Consider the following 17,391-nt stretch of genomic DNA (forward strand, 5'->3'; position numbering starts at 1 on the left):
GCTTCAGGATGAGAACAGAAATCATGCTCCGGCGGCGCGGCAGCAGCAGGAGGCCCCATTATCTAAAGTGGTCTTCAGGTTAAGAACAGTTTCAGGTTAAGTACAGACCTCCGGAATGAATTAAGTACTTAACCCGAGGTACCACTGTACAGAGAATCATTCCCCCTCCCTGCTCTGCAGCCATCTGAGCAGAGTAGCAACCACACCTCCTCCTTCAGAGCCTGTCTAATAAAGAAGTCTGTTGCTAAGAAAACCCTGTTGCTGGGGAAGACCTGTTGCTAGCAGAAAGCTTGTTTCTAGGGGCAGATTTGTTGTTAGGGGCAAAACTATGCAAGGATCATTTCTAGTCTATTTTAACATTTCGTTATCTACCAGCCAAAGGGGTGTTTTCTCTGGACCTCTCTGTTGACATGGACACTGCTCCATTGGCCCGTTTGCTTCTCTACACGATTTTGCCCAGTAGAGAACTAGTGGCCCATTCAGCAGATTTCACCGTGGAGAACTGCTTCACAAACAAGGTAAGGTTGTGGGGACTCTCTGAGGCCCAGGGCAGACATGGCCACGAGGCTCTCTCTTCCCTCTCCGGCATAAACCTTTGCCAAAGTTCTCACTTGGTAGTCCATAGAGCACCGTTTTTTCCAGTTGGACCAGCAGAATATTAACTCGTTGGCAGCTGAGGAGGGCAACCCAAGCTGAGAAAACAAATCCCAGAAGGGATTATCTCTGTGCTGTCATGTAATAGAATGAACTCTTCAAATGCCCTTTCTATAATAATTTTTATGAATTTTTCAATTACAATCCAATAATAGCCTCATTATAACAATACCAAATTGCAATACAATTACTAAAAGCAATAATAATAATAATAATAAGTTTATTATTTGTACCCTGCCCATCTGGCTGGGTTTCCCCAGCCAATCATTCATATACCAAATTATATAATTTAGGTGGCCCCCTGGATGCAAGATTTGATGGTTTGATGATTTTCTTTACTTCTGTGTTCCAAAATCTTATTAATTTCAATTACATTCCGGTCAAAATAATAATCCCTTATCCATCAACTGCAATATTAATAACTTCCATTTGTGGTGACACATTAAATGATTTATAAATCTACAAGTGAGGCACCCCAACTATATCCTTTTTCTTCCTGTGTGTGACAACTATTTTGTGGTGTTTCTTCCTGTCCTTGTAAAATGTTATGTCTGCCTTTTCCCAGTTGTTGCTGTTCTCCACCATGCCTTGGTTGATACCCCCTTGTTGTTTCAGAAATTATCCATTGCTCCGTTCTGTGCTTTATTGTTTTGCAACTTTAACAACAGCTTCAAAAATCACTCCGTCCCAATAAATAACCTGCTTTCACAATTTTTTCAAATGCCCTTTATGCCTCCAGGTGAATCTGCGGTTCTCTGATGCTGAAGGCCTCCCTACCAGCAAAACTCACCTCCATCTTGCTGCCTCCAAAGGCTCCCTTTGTGCTGTCCATGCTGTCGATAAGAGTGTCTTTCTCTTGAAGCCCGAAGCTGAGATGTCCCCTAAGACTGTGAGTCAAATCTGCTTTTGAAGCTGCCTTCAAGGGTAACAGTTCTAGAGCCACTTTTGCGCTTCCGTGCCATGGGGTGTGCTGATGCCATGTACATGAGCCGTGTGGCATGTGTGTCCGGTGTGCTGACTGTTGGGATGCATCCAAGGGAACGGGGGCAATTGGCAGGCCCCCAGCTGGCTCCAGCCCACTGGCCGGCAGCCGGGCAATCTCCGGTCCTTGGTGCAGCATGAATCTGCGACCCAGAGCTTCAGAAGCTTCAGAAGCTGGGCACGCAACTCAGCAGAGATAAGAACTCTTCGCAACAGAAGGGCAGATTAGAGGCTGTGTAAAACATATTTACAGGCATTTTATTCAGCATCAGGACAAAAGGAAAACATGTCTGCTCCCCTTCGTGTCCAAGCAAACAGCATAAGCAAAAGCTATACACAAATGGAAGTTCCCAGCAAGCTGTGCTGGAAAGTAAACAGACATGTGACACACAACAGCCTGTTCCTCTTAAGGTGGAATGGACTATCTTAACACTGACGTTGTATGGCTCTGGCCCCCTCAATCGCAGGGGCAAGGCCATATATCTCCAAAACACTTCCTTTCTCAAGGATGTCAGACTCTGGATAACCACTAGAACCTCTGGAGTCTCTCGTTTTTCAGAGACTGGGGTGCATACAACAATTTTAAAAAACTGAGTTTCATTCCAGTTATATGCCGGACTGATAAACTGAGGACCGGGGATGCATAGAACGTATGTATCCACTTTTGAAACGGTTTGGCAAAGTGTTGAATGGACCCATTCCTTTCTGTCCAAACTGTGTCCTGGAAACCGAGTCTCGTGAGGCACAGTTGAGTATGTTTAGCCTGGGGAAAGAGAAGGCTGAGAGGTGATCTGATGGCTACCTTCAACGCTGAAGACAGGGCAAGCTTGTTTTCTGCTGTGCCAGAGGGTGGGACCCGAGTCAGTGGCTTCAAATTACAAGGAAAGAGATTCCAACTAAATATGGGGAATAACTTTCTGGTGGTCAGAGCTGTTCTGCAGTGGCCACGCCGGGACATTTTAGAGGAGAGGTGATTTAGAGGAGATATGGAAGGCGTTTGTAGAATTTGTACTGTTAAAACGGAAAGGGGTCAAACCATCGCAAGAGGTGTTGAAATTGTGGGTGGTTGGATAGTAACAATGGAATGGTCTCCGTGGCGAGGTGCACATTTTTATTCTTACTTATTTATGATTATTACTTTGTAAAAATAAAAAATAGCAGGGGCATTTTAGGACATGCCTAATTGTGGCTACTTTTGTGGTCAGGTTTATAATCTGCTCCCCGTGAAGGACCTCCGAGGTTACGTCTACAAGCACCACAACCTGCTTGAACCGTACCTTGGTCGCTGCACGGTTAGGGATAATATTGTTGTGGGAGGCATCAGCTACAGATATGAATCTTTTCAGCGGAGTGAAGGTGATGCCTATGACATTCTCAAGGTGAGTGCCAAAGGACCCGCTGCATTGGCATGAGACCCTTAATCTCAGGGTCATGGGTTTGAGCCCCATGTGGGCAAGAGAGTCCTTCATTGCAGGAGTTTGGTCTAGGTGGTCCTTGCGGTCCACTCCAACTCTGCAATTCTATGATTCTGTGATTTGTCGGGGAGTGAAATGTCTGCCAGGAAGAGGAGGGCACATTGTAGGGACCCACCGCGTGACAGTGGCAGCTCAGCCACCCAAAATCTAGGGCTGTAAGGAAGCACGGTGTTGCATTCCACCCCGCATACGTCGCACGCAGCAATGTTTCCATTCCCCTGCAGTTCGTTTTCCACCAAAAGCTATTGTCCTCTGCAGAGAGATTATGTAACCTTAAGAAGAGCCTGCTGTCCAGTGTTCTCACATTGCTCAACCAAATGCCTGTGGGAAGCCTGCAAACAGGATCTGAGCTCAAGAGCCCTTTCCCCCCTCCTGTGGTTTTCAGCGACTGGTATTCAGAAGCACCACTGCCTCCAACTGGGGAGGCAAACCATCACCATCATGGCTCGTACCCACTGATAGCCTTTCCCCCTAATTTGTCTGGTCCTCTGAGCCATCCACATTCGTGGCCATCACTCCCTCCAGTGGAAGCGAGTTTCAGTGTTGAACTAGATAAAAGGTAAAGGTAAAGGACCCCTGGATGGTTAAGTCCAGTCAAAGGTGATTATGGGGTTGCGGCGCTCATCTTGCTTTCAGGCCGAGGGAGACGGCGTTTGTCCACAGAAAGCTTTCCAGGTCATGTGGCCAGCAGGACTAAACCACTTCTGGCACAATGAGATGGAGGCCAGAGCACATGGAAATGCCGTTTTCCTTCCCACCGGACTGGTACCTATCTATCTGCTTGCACTGGCGTGCTTTCGAACTGCTAGGTGGGCAGGAGCTGGGACACAGCAACGGGAGCTCACCCCGTCGCGGGGATTCAAACCGCCGACCTTCTGATCGGCAAGCCCAAGAGGCTCTGTGGTTTAGACCACAGCGCCACCTGCATCCTTACAGTTGAACTAGGCACCATGTGAATAACTGCTTTTTGAATCCGCCCTGAATCCTTCAACATTCAGTTTCACTGGATGCCCATGAGTTCTAATGTCATGAGAGTACTGTGTCCAGTTCTGGGCACCACAATTTAAGAAGATGTCAACAAGCTGGAACATGTACAGAGGAGGGCAACCAAGATGATCAAGGGTCTAGAAACAGGTAGGTAGCCATGTTGGTCTAAAGCAGTTGAAATACACACACACACACACACACACACACACACACACACACACACACACACCAGGTTTACCATACCCATTGAGTCAGTCACCCATCTCCTACTACCCTCCTGAGAAAACCCCCTCCCCACCCTCCCACTATATATAAGGGTCTGGTGACTTCTGTTTCAGTGTATCTGAAGAAGTGTGCATGCACATGAAAGCTTATACCAAGAACAAACTTAGTTGGTCTCTAAGGTGCTACTGGACTATTTTTTTATTTTATTTTTAAAATATATCTCAAGGGTCTGGAAGCCAAGCCTTATGAGGAACAGTTGAAGGAGCTGGGCATGTTTAGCCTGGAAAAGAGGCTGTGGAGCCCTTCAAATATTTCAAGGGCTGTCACATGAAAGAGGGAACAAGATTGTTTTCTCCTGCTCTGGAGCGTAGGGGCTGGACCAATGGCTTCAAGTTACAAGAAAGGAGATTCTGACTAATCATTAGGAAGAACTTTCTGACAGTAAGACTGTTTGGCAGTGGAACGGACTCCCATGAGAGGTGATGGACTCTTCTTCCTTGGAGGTTTTAAAACAAAGTTTGGATGGCCACCTGTCCTGGATGCTTTAGCTGAGATTCCTGTGTTGCAGGCGGTTGGATGGCCACTTGATTATCCTTGGGTTCCCTTAGGTAAAGGTAAAGGGACCCCTGACCATTAGGTCCAGTCATGGACAACTGGGGTTGCAGTGCTCATCTTGCTCTTTCGGCCAAGGGAACCGGCGTTTGTCCGCAGACAGCTTCCAGGTCATGTGGCCAGCATGACTAAGCCGCTTCTGGCGAACCAGAGCAGCGCACGGAAACGCCGTTTACCTTCCTGCTGGAGCGGAACCTATTTATCTACTTGCACTTTGACGTGCTTTCGAACTGCTAGGCTGGCAGGAGCAGTGACCGAGCAACGGCAGCTCACCCGGTCGCGGGGATTCGAACCGCACAGCCTTACAACTCTCCAATTCTTTGATTCTATGAGAGAGGGAGAAAAATGTTTCTCTATCCCCCTGTATCCTTCCAGACCACCCGGCAGTGGGCAGAGGAGGATGTTCAGCTCCTGAAGGGTTAATCCAGACTAGGTAGAGACTCTCCTGGTCAGGTATTCGGGAACAGAAACATATATGCTGTTTGGGAAGGCATAACGCTTTAGAGAAGGGTTCATACTGGCTCATTTTCTCATTTTGCAGGACTTTGGCTTGAAAGTTTTTACCAGCAACACAATACAGAAGCCTAACCTTTGCAGAGAAGATATACCAGTATATGCCAGTAAGAACCTGGTGGCAATGTTGGTGGCAATTGTGGGAGTAGGGGTGGGATTTCCTCCAGTTAGCCTTCGTTCCATCTTCATAATGCCCTGAAAATCACAAGATTTATGAGCTCTGCAAATTTAAGAGGAACGATAACAGCTTAGGAAGAGCCAATGGCAAATGTTCTCTAGCATCCTGTTCTCACATTGGCTGAAGGGTTGCTTGTGGGAAACCAGCAAATGTACATCCAGCTACCCTCTGCGTCCCTAAGGGCCTTGAGGCAACGACTAAAACTTTTGCTGAGTGCCTAGTTCTACAGCCCTATATTTTTTAAAAAAATATTAAGATACTTGGCAGAAGGGTTTTCAGGAAGAGTTTCAATTGCCTCATCCCTTCCGGCATTTGCATGCTGTAAATAGAAAGTTTACAGTGGAACCTCGGTTCCTGAACGAAATCCATTCCGGAAGCCCATTCAGCTTGTGAAATGTTCGAAAACCGAGGCATGGCTTCCCATTGTTTGTAAGAGCTTCTTGCACTCCGCAGAAGTTGTGTCACACATTCAAGTTCCGAAAAACATTTGAAAATGGAAGCATTACTTCTGGGTTTTCAGCATTCGGGAACCAAAACATTCAAGAACAGAGGCATTTGGGAACTGAGGTTCCAATGTACCAATATTTGCCCAAAGATAGATTCAGAGTGTATTTTGTTCTATTGCGCGCTTATGAATTTGCCACCGTTATCGTTATGGTAAAATATCGTGCTATTTAAATGGCATAGATTAATTAGTCACTCAGCAGCAATAGAACATGGTTACAGTGGTACCTCGGGTTACATACGCTTCAGGTTACACACTCCACTAAGCCAGAAATAGTGCTTCATGTTAAGGACTTTGTTTCAGGATAAGAACAGAAATCAGATTCTGGCAGCGCGGCGGCAGCAGGAGGCCCCATTAGCTAATGTGGTGCTTCAGGTTAAGAACAGTTTCAGGTTAAGTATGGACCTCCGGAACGAATTAAGTACTTAACCCGAGGTACCACTGTATAGGCCTTGGAGGACACATGGTGATTTGCAGAATTCTACCTTTTGTTTTAAAAAGTGAAATGGCTTAAAAGTTAAATGGAACCAAATAGAAATTGGGTGCTTAGAATCATAGAATCATAGAATCATAGAGTTGGAAGAGACCACAAGGGCCATCGAGTCCAAACCCCTGCCAAGCAGGAAACCTGCTTCTATGCAGGTTGGGGGTTAGATTGTAAACACAGACACATACACACAAGACAGCTGTGTATGAAACACAATTTATGACACACACGCACATACACAAAGAGAGAGAGATAGAGAGTACAAAGAAAAACAAAATGAAATTAAATAAATAAATTAGTTGGCATCTGTTTGCCTCAAGAGACAATGTAGGAGTGTGACGTCAAACCATTGGAGAATTAGAGGACTTGCTGTGGCTGTATGGGAGAGACATGTTTAATTGCAGCTGGAGCAGAGGAAGGTCTCGGTTTTGTTGTTACAGATGCACTGTGGTGTTACTTATCTCTGCTCTCCTCCCAGTGGTCATTTCTCCTCTGGTCACCACTGTGGAAATAAAGTACATAATGCAGGGCAATATCCAACAGTCCCACTCAGAGTGTACCTACTGAAATCAAGAGGGCTTTCTGTTCATTGAGTCCGAATAACAATGGCTATCATCTATGCTCTGTCTTCCTTCAAGGTGCTGACCTACAGGTTCAAACTCTGAGTAGACGGCTAGGAGCTCCAGGCATTCCTGCACAAGAAGCTCCAAGAACAGGAAGACAGCAGGAGACTGTCAGGAGCTACTTTCCCGAGACGTGGCTCTGGGACACGTGGATAGTGAAGTAAGTAGTGGTTTTGAGACTTTGTGGGGTGCGCATATTGCAGATATTAATATTATGCAGTTTGAAGCGAGTGGATGCATAAAAACGGGCTCCTTTGGAAATGAAGCACTGTTTAACGAAAGCTTTGCTTGCAGAACTTTCTTCAAAACAAAACAAAAACATCCAAACAACTCCATAAGACACATGCCAGTCCAAGGCATAGGCTCAGCATCTTACAAAATGTCAAAAAATTTCAACAGACCTAGAAACAGAGGTCTGTCCCTACAACCTGCATCCTGCCTGGGGCTGTTTATCTGGAGAGCTTCATCTGCATCCTCACTCTCACAGAACACAGGAACAAAGGACTCCAGCCGTCACCCTTCCATGATGGCGAAGTTGCAATTCAATTCAATGCCTCTCATGTGATCTAAGGTTAAACACTCACATGTTAGCTAGCAGAAAACAACATTCCATTATCAGCTCAGTTAAGGCTCAGAGTCCCTTAGAGTATGGCAGTGGAATTTTCCAGCATTAAACCCTTTCACTATTACACATAAGCATTCCCATTTCGGTGTCAATTAAAACCAATATAATCAATAGGGCAGTGGTGGTGCTGGGGGAGTCCGTAGCGAAAATCCCTTGAAAGAAATGCTGAGAACCTGTGGCCCTCCAGGTGTTACTGCCATACAACCTCCATCATACCTGCTCACAGGCCATCCAGCCCGGGGCTGATGGGAGTTGGAGCCCAACAACAACGGGAAGGCCACACAGCCCCCACCCCACAAAATCTCTGCCCTATTACAAGCCATAACCCTAGGGAGAATTAGGCAAATTAATGAAGGACAAGGCTCTTGATAGCACCTCGAATACTTGGAAGTGATGTGCATTTTACAGGATTTCCCTGGTGATGGGAAATGAAGATACGGCTTGCAGGAGGGAGCTATGAAAATGTTCTTCACCCTGCACGGCCATCTTCAGAAAAATAAAGGCCTGTCACATTGAAGATGGATCAAACATTGCTGGGGCTTTGTCAACAGGATCAGGAGGGCAGCTGGCAAGCCCCAGCTCAGCCGACTCCTTCCATCGACCTCTGCTCTGACGTAAATCAGCGACCCGGGCTTCAGAACCAGGGCACGCTATCAGCAGATAGAACTGCGCACACAGAATAGGCTTGAGGCTTGTGAAGTCATACTACAAACTACAGATTTATTAATCATAAATCAGGACAAAGAAACATGTCGTCTCTCATGCCGTCTCAGAGAGAACGGGAAAAAGCAAAAGCTATACACAAACGGAAGTTCCCAGCGTACTGTGCTGGAATGTAAACAGACAGGTGACATGCAACAATTCCACATGTCTGTTCCTTAAGGTGGAGTGGAATTCTCAGCAGGCTTGTACTAGATGACCCTTGGGGTCCCTTCCAACTATGATTCTATGAAACTTGTTTTCTGCTGCTCCAGAGGGCAGGGCCGAAATCAATGGATTCAAGTTAAAGGAGATTCTGACTAAACATTATGGTGGTCAGAGCTGTTTGGTATGGACTCCCTCAGAAGGTGGTGGACTCTCCTTCCCTGGAGTCTTTTAAGCAGAGCTTGGATGGCCATCTGTGGGCGATTTGTTAGCTGGGAATTGTTCAGTGGACTAGATGAGGCTTGGGGTCCTATCGATGGTATCAAACACCGAGTAAATTGGCAAAAATGTACAAAACTAAATCAAATAAATGTTGGAAATGTAAAGAGAAAGAAGGTTATTTTTATCATATGTGTGGTGCCAGTGTGATGTAGTGGTTAAGAATGGTAGACTTGTGATCTGGTGAACCAGGTTCACTTCCCCGCTCCTCCACATGCAGCTGCTGGGTGACCTTGGGCTAGTCTCACTTCTCTGAAGTCTCTCAGCCCCACTCACCTCACAGAGTGTTTGTTGTGGGGGAAGAAGGGAAAGGAGATTGTTAGCCGCTTTGAGACTCCTGAAGGGGAGTGATAAAGCGGGATATCAAATCCAAACTCATGTGGTAACCTTACTTACCTTGTGGTAAGGTTAAGGCTTACTGGGAAATGATATACAATGAAATGAAAAGGATGTTTAAAATAATGTTTGTAAAAAACACACCAGAAGCCTTTCTCTTGGGAATTATAGGGACAGAACTACTTAAATTGTATAGAAATTTATTCATGTATACGACTACAGCAGCAAGAATGTTACTTGCGCCCAAATGGAAAGAAGCAGAAGTCCCAGCAAAGGAAGAATGGATATGAAAACGTATGGAATATGCAGAAATGGCAAAACTTTCCAGAAGAATAAGAAATCAAGATAACAAACTTTTAATAAAAGAATGGAAATGGTTTATTGAATATTTACAGACAAATTGTAAACAGATAAAAAGACTGGCAGGATTATTGTAATAACCTGCAGTTACATAAGAGTATATATTCAAAGAAGATAAATAAATATGTTAAGTTAATTTGGATATGCAGAAGATATTAAAAACAAACTTAAGGAACCGCAGAAAGAGGGGGAAGGAAGTCAAGTTTTAAAATCATAGAATCATAGAATCATAGAATCATAGAGTTGGAAGAGACCACAAGGGCCATCGAGTCCAACCCCCTGCCAAGCAGGAAACACCATCAGAGCACTCCTGACATATGGTCAAAATAACTGTAAAATCAATGGAATGTGTATATCTGAAAAGATATGTATACGTATATGTATATACATATACATATATATAAAACCCTTGGGACCCCTTCAAACTCTATGATTCTTTGATTCCTGTTCTTTTCTGTCCCTCAGCGGCGAGTCCCAAGGCGAGACTGACATCCCCGTGACCATTCCGGACACCATCACCGAGTGGAAGGCAGGAGCTTTCTGCTTGTCTCCGGATGTGGGCTTTGGCCTGGCCCAGACTGCCTCTCTCAAAGCCTTCCAGCCATTCTTCCTTGATCTGACTATGCCCTACTCTGTGGTGCGGGGCGAAGCGTTCACCCTGAAGGCCACTGTCTTCACTTACATGCAGCGCTGCGTCAGGGTGAGGAACGCCCTAGCTTGGCTCCCGATTCCCGAAAACTCCTCGCCCTCTTTTCCTTGGCATAGAATTTGGATCGCCTAGGCACGGAATCATATTGCTGCAGGCACCCCAGTCTCTTGAGTGGCGAGAGACTTTTGTTCCCTCCCCGCTAACGCCTTTCTGTTCATGGACAGGTCAGTATCTCGCTGGCTCCCTCTGCTGAGTTTGTGGCTTCCCCTGTGGAGGAGGAGGAGGAATCTTACTGCCTGTGTGCCAACGAAAGGAAAACGGTCTCTTGGACGGTAACTCCCAAATCTCTGGGTAAGCAGCAATGCTAGGAACTGGGTAACTACCACGGTCTGAAAGCGAGATAAGCGCCGTAACCACATAGTCGCTTTTGACTGGACTTAATCACCCAGGGGTCCTTTACCTTTTACCTTTACCAAACCCTTAGATCAGGGATATGTATAAATGCAAGGAGTCCTGATTCCTCCTACAGAATTACCACCTTTAGATTGCAGTGAAAGTTTGTGTGTGCGTGTGCGTGCGTGCGTGCGCACACTTCCAGCATGTAAATACAATATATATGTTTTTCAGATTAAAAATTTACAGTCAGATATCCAACATACATACAACATAGAAACAAGATTCCAAAGAACTCCTGGACTTCCCGCCTCCCCTTTGTGGGTCCTATTGTTAGTCCTTTCCTCCTGCATATTTTATAATAGTCCAAATCTTTTACATCTCCATTGTGTCCAAAATTCACCATTAAACTACAAGTGTTACTCCAATCCTACTAACGATTTTAACTGTTTACAACGGTTTTTAAGATAAACTATAAATTTTCCCCATTCCTTATTAAATTTTTGGTCTTCCTGATTTCTGATTCTTTCAGTCATTTTAGCCATTTCGGCATAGTCCATCAACTTGATCAAATAGAGTGGTACCTCTACTTACGGACGTGATCCGTTCCGGGGTGCCATTTGCACCGCGAAAAGTCCGTAAGCAGTGCATGTGATGCGGTAGAGTGCGCATGCGTGAAGCGTGCAGATCGCTCCTGCACATGTACGAAGTGGTGAACCTGGAAGTAAACACTTCTGGGTTTGCCGCGTTCGTAACCAGAAAAAACGCGACGTGAAGCAAACGCAACTCGAGGTATGACTGTGCCGTATTTTTAGAGTCCATGGCAAATTTGGCTACTGCCGACATTTTCGGTAGGCATTGATTTCTCTTCCAACTTTAAATAACCTAACAAGAATGGAAAGGATTGCAAGTGAACCATGCTATTAACAAAATAGAATGAGGGCGGCCCTTTTTTCTCTTCTAGGAGAAATAAATTTTACAGCGAGCGCTGAAGCCCTGAACTCTGAACAGCTGTGTGGGAACGAAATAGTGGAGACACTCCACAAAGGGCAGAAGGACACTGTGATCAAATCCCTTTTGGTCAAGGTACGAGTGGCGGCAGAGCATATGTCTGCATTGCCCAGGGTGGGCACGCTCCCGAGGGGGGCATGGCGTGGAGGGTGCCCTCCCAGGCACAGGATCGCCGCTCGGGTTCCCGGAGCAGCATGTGTGCCCTGCAGCTGGGGACGAAGTGAGCCGCTCATGGGCGCAGAGCGAGCCGCCCATGCTGGACATTTGGTGTGCCGCCTGCACGTGATTCCCAAGCCTCCCCCAAGTTGTCAAAACGAAGGGGGAAGGGGGAAACGCCACCGGCAAAGCGGCGCAACTCCCCCCTTACCCCGACGGCTGAGGGTAGGCTTGGGAATCACAGGCGGGTGGCGCGCCGAATGTCACCCCCCTCAGTGAGGGCACCCGGGGCAGTCCGCCCGCACCGCCCCTCTTCCTATGCACCTGGGTACGAGGGCTGCTTTAATCTTGATTTGGGGTTGCATACGTGTGATTTTGAGGGGAGTAAAGCAAACCCTCCAAGTGTCCCTATTTTCCAAGGACAGTCTCGGATTTACAGAAGCTGTCCTGGTTTTTGATTTGATTCCGGATTGTCCCGCTTCTTCCTCCCACCATTGTCACTGGAGGAATGCTGGAGGGCATGGCAAAGCAACAACGTTTGCAATAAGTTGCCTGAATCATTGGGGAATAAAGAGAGAAACGGAACTTCCTCCTTACTGATTCCTTCTCTTTCAGCAATGACTGTATTCTCCTGTGTATAAGATGGTGATTTTGCTAAAAAAAAGGTAGTCCAAAATTTGGGGTCGTTTTATACACTTGGCTTGGGCTCTTGAAATAAGGCAACTCAGAAAAGCTCAATAACTTTGGTCAGCTTCCCTCAAAAAAAAGCTCAGAGTTGTTTTGTTTGATGTTTAAAATATTGATTTCTTAAAAGTAAGGCAACCTTTTTCCTTTCAGGGTCTGTTTCCTGCTTATTTTCCAAGTTTCAGTCAATGTGAGCTAGCATGTGTCAGTGTGTTAACTTATTGGCTCTATCTTGGCTGCATGTAAAATTCATACACAGGGACCTTAGGGTTTGTAATAACCAAATAACATTTAGAATGGCTTTGTTTGCCATGAGGAATACACCTTAAGTTTTCTTTATCCTTCCAACCAGACTACAGTGGTACCTCGGGATGCGAATGGGATCAGTTCCAGAGCCCTGTTCGCATCCTGAATAGAACATAAGACGTGACTGCACGTGCGCGGGTCACGTTTTCCTGCTTCTGCGCATGCGCGTGATGTCATTTTGAGCATCTGCGCATGCGCGAGCAGTAAACCCAGAAGTAACACGCTTGTTTACTTCTGGGTTGCCACGGATCACAACCCAAAAGAGCTCAACTTGAAGTACATTCAACCCGAGGTATGACTGTATTTCTTTCTGCACACTGCTAGAATGCAGAATTTATTTCATTCTCCCCTCTCCTTTTCTTTTCTCTCCTCTCATGAAGCCGGAAGGCGTTGAGAAGGACGTGGTCTTCAACAACCTGCTATGTGCAGTTGGTAAGTGACGGCTAATGGAGGAATTCCTACCCATTTCTCTGCATGAATCTCACATAACTGGAAAGGGCACAACTGCACCATACAGAAACATCATCATCGACATCATCATCAGTTGCTTTTCTCTTATTTATTTATTTATTTATTTATACTTTTCAGTTTATACATTTCACGGATTTTACAATCATTTTGACATTTCAAAACTCAACTTCCTTCCCCCTCTTTCGGCAGTTCCTTAAATTAGTTTTTAATAACTTCTGCATGTCCAAATTCACTTAATTTACTCATTTATTCATCTTCTTTTAATATATACTCTTATAAAACTGCAGGTTATTGCAATAATCCTGGCAATGTTTTTATCTGTTTATAATTTATCTGTAAATATTCAATAAACCATTTCCATTCATTGGTTAAAAAAAAAGTTAACAAATTAGTTGCTTTTCTTACAGAGTGAAGCAAAGTGACAATTATTATTACTATTATTATTATTTATAGTAGTAATTACACACCCTTTGTTAGCTATTTTTCTGAGTCATGTAGAGTGATTCAGTGCTTTCACCCTCAAAGCCCTAGTGATGAAGTAGACTCCACCCACAAGACTTTGAAGACGACTCTTTGCTTGCAGGATGGCAACTATTACAAGCAATAATATTTATGCATATCAAGTCAGATACAATGCATCCCTCTCCCTTGAGCCCAAGAGAGGGTCTTCTTGTTTCTTGCTTCCAAAACTCCTTTGAAACTGGCCATAAATTATCAGCCCATCGCTCCTCAAACCTGGAAGGGAACGAAGAGTAGGCTTGCAAATGTTCCCGCTAACTGGAAGAGAGGCTGTAATATCAGGCAACAGGAATGATCAAAACTCCCTCTGTTCTGCTTCCAGAGAAGCCGAGGTCATCACAACCTGTTTCTTTAAAGCTGCCGGGCAACGTGGTGGAGGGCTCAGCCAGGGCCTCCTTCTGTGTGCTGGGTAAGTCATGAAAACTTTCTGGGACTCGGGCTTCACGGAGACACTGTGTAAATGCTCTATATTCCACACCATCTTGCCCAGTCTTCACCCTTCCGCATGTGAATAGCTCTCTCCTGTTCCAATGTCCTGGGCTGAGTGCAGTTGCGTATGAAGTCAAGACAGCACCGACCACATAGATGTCAGTGTTAGATTTCTGTTATGCCACTGTGTAGTTCTTGGAGTCACAAGACTCTGTTGACATTCCAGACTGTCTCACGGGAGACAGATGTTGAAGTTACTGGTTTCCTGTTTCTTTGTTCCTGTTGTTTTCTGTCTCTCACAGAGAGCAGATGCATATTCTTTTCTGTCCTGCGTAGTCAGAAATAAAGCAGCAATGTAGCACATATTTCTGGCTCTGCTGCTGCTGTCTGGGCACTCTGCGTAATGTTGAGCATGCCTGAAGTCTCATTCAAAGGCTTAGGTCGTTAATCACCGTCAGAGGAGAGCCGGAGGAGTAGCCTTTACAGTTGGGTCGTACAGAGGCTCCGACAGTCAGCAGGCTAGGAGGAGACCCAAGATTTGCAGAAGTAGCAAACAAAGTTGTGGAAGGAGAGCTAAAGGCTAGAGCTGGGGTGGAATGGAACAGCTCAATGAGGACTGAGCATGCACCATGGGCATGGGATGCTAGCAAACGTTTGGGAAGGGAAATCAAGTGGCAGGGGTAATGAAATGGAGTATGCTGGAAAAGAATGTATCTTTCTGGAACTCAATGCTACATGCTGTAAATATTTGCGCTTATTTTCTTCTTGTCTATTCCCTTATTCTAGCACATTCTTTCTTGGCCTGGCCTCTCCTTGCCTCCTTAATTATGCCTCCATCTGAGCCCAGTCATTTCTCATGTAATCTGGCACTGATAATATGTGGGAATTAGACTCTAGTTCCCATTTACAGAACTATGTGAAGGGAGGAGACCGGGTTCTTTAACCCTTTAACCAGTTCCCTTTTCTGTTCTATAAAAATTACGCAAAACACACACTCTTTTTAAAGTTTAAATAACAAATAGCTTTTAATCAGTGTACAGTCGTACCTCGGCTCCCGAATGCCTTGGGAGTCAAACATTCTGGCTCCCAAATGATCGAAAACCGGAGGTAAGTGGTCCGGTTTTCAAATGTTTTTTGGAAGCGGAATTTCCAATGGGGCGTCTGCGGTTTCAGATTGACTGCAGCTAAACAGAAGCCGCGCTTTGGAAGTCGAACATTTGGGAAGTCAAACGGACTTCCGGAATGGATTCTGTTCGACTTCTGAGGTACGGCTGTACTTGCACTTGTTAGATTAAACATACAAGGCAGGCAGGTGTTATGTTGCTAATACACATTGCATAGATTTCTATCTTATTAGCACTTAATATTTATCTGCTTCCATCTGGCCATTCTCTCCTCCACAGCATTTTCATTACGTTCATTTCCACCTGAACTATTTTCCCCTCCCACTCCCTGATCCGTGATTCCCTGATCTGTGTTTATGGAAGTTTTTAATATTTAATGCTGTATTGTTTTTAACACTCAATTGGGAGCCTCCCAGAGTGGCTGGGGAAACCCAGCCAGATGGGCGGGGTATAAATAAATTATTATTATTATTATTATTATTATTATTATTATTATTATTATTATTATTCCTTATGGAAATTTGCATTGCTTTGATGTTTTCTTTTGTCATGCGTTTCACTTGGTGGCTCTGCACCATCCCCTCATATTCCAACCAATCTTTTCCCTCCCCTCCTCTTCCCACATCCCAGGGGACATCCTCGGATCAGCTATACAGAACCTCCACCAGCTTCTTCAGATGCCCTACGGCTGTGGGGAGCAGAACATGGCCCTCTTTGCCCCCAACATCTACATCCTGGAGTACCTGAATAAGACTGAGCAGCTGACTGAGGCGGTGAAGTCCAAGGCCATCGGATACTTAGTGGCTGGTGAGAAAAACTTGTGAGGAGAGGATGTACGGGGAGAATTCTACATTTGTTGTTTCCTGCAGGGCGGGAGGAACAATGTGGATTCACTCAGAACATATTTATAAGCATGGCTGCCGGCTTTACTGGACTGAAATCAATAAATTAATTAACTACCACACTAGTTGTTGGATTGCTAGTAGGGACCAATTTTAATCACTGGGGCTTTGAGTTCAGGACACACTTTGAAACTATTGAGAAACTGAGGGTGGCGTGTCTTCTCTTGATGCCCACATAGCCTCTGAGCATCCATCACCGCCCCCTTGGTTTTGTGGCTGAGTAACCTTTCCTCCCTTGAAAAGTAAAGGTAAAGGTAAAGGTACCCCTGACCGTTAGGTCCAGTCACAGACGACTCCAGAGTTGCGGCGCTCATCTCGCTTTATTGGCCGAGGGAGCCGGCGTACAGCTTCCGGGTCATGTGGCCAGCATGACTAAGCCGCTTCTGGCAAACCAGAGCAGCGCACGGAAACGCCCTTTACCTTCCCGCCGGAGTGGTACCTATTTATCTACTTGCACTTTGACGTGCTTTCAAACTGCTAGGTTGGCAGGAGCAGGGACCGAGCAACGGGAACTCACCCCGTCGCGGGGATTCGAACCACCAACCTTCTGATCAGCAAGTCCTAGGCTCTGTGGTTTAACCCACAGCGCCACCCGCGTCCCTCCCCCTGAAAAGTACATAGAGCCAAAGGAGGAAGTTGGAAGAGTGGTGCTCTTTCTCACTTCCTCCTTCAACTCTATGTGCTCTACAAGGCTCGGATTAATTCTGCTGGTTCTACTCAGATCCCTTGAATGAACTAGGTGTGTGTTTTTGTACCCACTTTCTTTCTGCCTCTCTGTGGGGTGAGTGGACAGCAGCATTTATCAATGGGGTTATGAATTTGTCTTGTTCTTGTTTTTATCATGTATTTTGTGTCTTTATTTTGTATGTTTTTTTACTGTGAACTGCCCTGGGATCTTTGGGTGAAGGGCGGTATACAGATTTAATTTTTTTAAAAAATGGATAAAAAATAAATGTTAAATGATATGCAATCTTACTACTTCCTTTCCCCAAAATGGCATATCTGACGAGTTTTAGGTAGCATTTAGGAAAACACTGAATGTA

General features: G+C 45.4%; 1 pseudogene across 1 annotated transcript in view; it reads left to right on the top strand.

Moving 5' to 3' along the window:
• Positions 1-17,391, top strand: part of LOC308578793 (alpha-2-macroglobulin-like) — a 56,732-nt pseudogene that overhangs the window by 23,616 nt on the left and 15,725 nt on the right. Inside the window, exons 15-25 of the transcript XR_014013399.1 lie at positions 348-518; positions 1,394-1,543; positions 2,841-3,014; positions 5,476-5,554; positions 7,256-7,400; positions 10,170-10,404; positions 10,578-10,704; positions 11,711-11,832; positions 13,284-13,335; positions 14,216-14,302; positions 16,077-16,253. The product of XR_014013399.1 is annotated as an alpha-2-macroglobulin-like (transcript). The remainder of the gene's footprint in view (positions 1-347; positions 519-1,393; positions 1,544-2,840; positions 3,015-5,475; positions 5,555-7,255; positions 7,401-10,169; positions 10,405-10,577; positions 10,705-11,710; positions 11,833-13,283; positions 13,336-14,215; positions 14,303-16,076; positions 16,254-17,391) is intronic.

Source organism: Podarcis bocagei (genome assembly GCF_964188305.1).
Source record: "Podarcis bocagei genome assembly, chromosome: 2".
Taxonomy (NCBI): Eukaryota; Metazoa; Chordata; class Lepidosauria; order Squamata; family Lacertidae; genus Podarcis; species Podarcis bocagei.